Raw genomic sequence first — 4,076 nt, forward strand, 5'->3', positions numbered from 1 at the left:
TATTGAAAAAAGAAAAAAGAAAAAAGAGAAATGGCTTTTTTAAAGTTCCCTTAAAAATAAAGAGTGTCTTTAAAGAGTGTCCTGCTCTTGGTTTTTGAATAATTTTCATCTCAATAGCAAGAAAATAAAATTCAAAGTCCTGACAAAACTCTTTCATAATATTTTTAAGAATTTGTATATTTTAAATTTATGAAGATTTCTGAAAAAATATACCTTAATATACCTTAAATTTTTTCAGATTTTATAAGTTTCTTTCGGAAATTATGGAATGAGAAATCTTAAATATCATATTAAAAGTATAGTATTTTCAAAGATTTAAATATTCTCACTACTTAATTCTTTGTAATAAAAATATAAATAAAAGTATAATGTAATATTTTCGCTATTTAAAACATCTGATAGAAGAATATTCTTCTATTTTGTCGTATAACAACAATATCGATTATTCTTGAAAATATTAAGAATAAATATTAAGATTTTACCTGACCTATTAGAAGCTTTGTATTCTGGTGTAATCAGTTTCTGATAAGTTGAAATCTTAATATTTAATTTTGTTTCTAATATTTTTTCCATTGTGCGCAGCCCCTTAAAATCAATAATTTGTAACGGTAACTAATTACTTTATGAAACAAAGAAACTGTAGCTTTAAGGAGATTCCTATGACGGAATCCGTTAACGTTGCTCAATCTTCGAGATGGTCTTGAGCTAGTACTTAAAATGTCATAAGCTAATCAGAGAACCGTCCCAAACAGAACAACAAATCATTATGATGATCAAAATGATGTCAATATGACTCCAAAATGATTATTAAATTCAATTCGATTAAATTTCCGATTTATTTTAATGTCATTTTGACGTTATCATGACTTGTTGTTTTGCTTGGGATATTAACAATTAAAACATTACTTGAGATTAGTCTTGAAATTAAGAACGGATTATACATACCGACCCTAAAAGTACAATCCGAACTCCAACGCGATTGCTGTTTTACTGATAAAATATGACTCATCGACATATCTTTATATACTATTACATCACTTTCTCACGCACACATATATATAAATTTTTATAGATTTTATAGATTTTATAGAATAATAGCGTCAGATATCTATTAATTAAACGTCTAATAAGGGAAGACTATGTTTACAGTATATCAGTTTATACTATCTTTTGCTGCTGTTCGATATTTATTTTCTTTAAATTTTTAGTAAGTTCAATTTTTTATAACTGCAAGATTAACAGTCTTACGCTTCAATCTTTCATAAGTAACGCTAGCATGAGAATTGAAATAAAAAAAAGTCGAGATACATATTGAATAAAAATCGAAACTAAACTTAGGATCTGTTGATTACGAATTAATCGTTTTTACGCGGAGCCATTCATCACCAATATATATGAATTGAAAATCAATACTAGAAGAAACATAAAAAACATAAAAATACTGTTTTTTTAAACAATTCCGTAAACTTTTGGGTACTCCCTCGCACAACATTATTCTCCTTTCTTTTAATTTAAAAAGATTGTAAGGCTCACTTTTCAGTCTTACAATCTTTTCAAATCAATTGCAAAAAAAGTAGTTTCGAATATTTGAATTAGCAGTCAGGTCACCTCAAAAAAAATATTATGTCATTTAGCAATTTCGTGTTAATGTCAAAGGATGTTTTATTCATATACGACTCTCTCTCTTTCTCTCTCTCTCTCTCTCTCTCTCTCTTTCAAAAAGATACTCTACAATTAGTAGGGGAATTTCGTATAACCATAGGGTGCTGGATTTAAGATTGCAATCCTCGTCTTGTATGTACTGACATATACGCTACAATAACACGTAAATAAAAGCTTCTAATAAATAAGCATGCCACTATTATAGTATCTTATATATCCTCTTATTTTCAAAGGCTATTCGAGTTATTATATATAGAAGTTATCAATAGAGAAATTTATTTTTGATCATAATAAATTTATGTGTCCTCATTTTTATAGATAAATACGTGTTATAAATACAATTTTTGCTTAAAGGAAATAATAAAAGAAATTCTTCGCTTATCGGTAAAAATATTTTTTGGGTGTGAACAAATATCTAATTAAGACCTGTTCTTTATCACTGCATTGGACTGCACTAAAACTTTCTTTTTTGGTTTCACTAAACTTCAAATATATCTGTATTCTATTTCATTTTAAATAAAAATATATACTAGTTTAGCTATAAATGACAAACCTATATAGAAACATATGTTTCAAAGAGCGCGTGATGCAACTTTATGCAATAAGAATTTGCAATTTACACGCACATGAACATGCACACAATTGTACTTTTTTCTTCCTTCTCTTTCTTAATATGTAATTATTTGTCCTTAAGGTAGTACACTGGCGATAATACCATCCAAAAGTTAAGGTCATGGCACACAAAGAACTTAGCGCAATAAGATGAAAGTAGTAAGGGAATCAATATGTTGGATTGGCTGCTGCTTATGGCCTTACGGATTCTACTATGATTGGTTAATTCGCTTATTGCTTACGTTTTATTACTTAGATTTTTTGTGTACAATTAGCCCTTAGGTTCCATCGCGCGCTTATTGGCGATATTCTCACTCCCGCCAGTAAGAGAAAACTTTTGATTGCGCCTGTCTAAGGTTGCACACATATGCGGAAAGAAAACGAATAAGATAAAGATTAATACCAATGCTGTCTGACTAATGTCAGATACTTATTGGCTGTTCCCTTCATTCCCTTCAATCACCTCTATATGCCAAACAAAGTCGAAAATTAAATTCTTTTCATGGCTCTATTTTCCGACTAAAATGATAAAAAATTATAAAATTTTTTCATAATATCCATTTCATATTTCTTCATCACATGCTCGTTTTTGTATTAACATCTTACTGCTAGGGCCCTATAAAAATAAGTGTAACATTTTAATGAACTTTGTACAGATGATACGTATAAAATGTACAGTTTTTAATTATGCTTATATTTCATTATTGAAATGGTCAATCTTATTATTAATCTTATTAATTGCACAAACATCAAAGTACTCTTCTAGTACAATATATAGTTTCAATTTCAAGAAATTCTGTTTTCAATTCGCGAGTGTACTATCTTAAGACATTTAAGACAGGATGCTGTAAGGCTTGAAATCAGACTATGCATTGAGGATTGAAGATTGAAAAATAGAAATTTGACCAATCAAACAAAAAAGGAGCTAAAATTCCTTTATCGTCATTCAAATTTCCTCGGTCAAATTTCAAATCCAATTTCAATCTTCAGTACACTCAGAGAAAAATATTATAATTGTATATATAAATAAAAAATATAATTTTAATAACTACTAAATTTAACTCTAATAATTTAAGTACTTGCAATTAGTTTTGCAAAGTAATAAAAACTAAAGTAGTACTGAATGCTATATTTTTATAGTATTCGGTATGACTTTAATTCTTTTTAAAACAAGTTGCAAGCATTTAATTTTAGAGTTGTATAACTTTATAATTGCCACTATTTTTTTTCTGTCAGTGTGCGTATTTCGGTCTTACGAAATTCAAGCTCCGCTTTAACATAATTGCATCTCGATTACATCAGATTTTTTTTTCTCACTCATGCACGCACGCTTTTCTTTGATGCGTATAATTTTTAATTGACATATGTTTTTATCGTATATATTTGTGGGAATGATTCACTCTTATGGTGTTGCAATTGTTCACTGCCAATCATACTTCTGCATAGGGAGATTTTTTATTTTTTTCTTTAGCGCTATGATTGGCTTGTATGCAATTAGTTCGTGCAATTAATATGCACCCTATGTTTGTATATATCTCATGAAAACCAGTTCTTGAGGATCCCGGAACTGTTCACCGAATCTTTGCAAATTCGTCGAACCTTCAAATCGCCAAAACATTTCTCATTTCTAAAATCTCTCCCTTAGAAGAAAAAAAAACGAAGAGAACGTTCCTTCATCTGCCTTTTTTCTTCCTTTTTTTTTCGCTCGCATAAAGTTAAACTTGTCAAAAGTGCTATAGTCTGATCAAATGTCATTGGATGTAATAATAAAATGCTACACTGGTAATCTAATTAATTCTACG

The sequence above is a fragment of the Atta cephalotes genome (genome assembly GCF_000143395.1).
Source record: "Atta cephalotes unplaced genomic scaffold scaffold00048, whole genome shotgun sequence".
In the NCBI taxonomy this organism is placed as follows: Eukaryota; Metazoa; Arthropoda; class Insecta; order Hymenoptera; family Formicidae; genus Atta; species Atta cephalotes.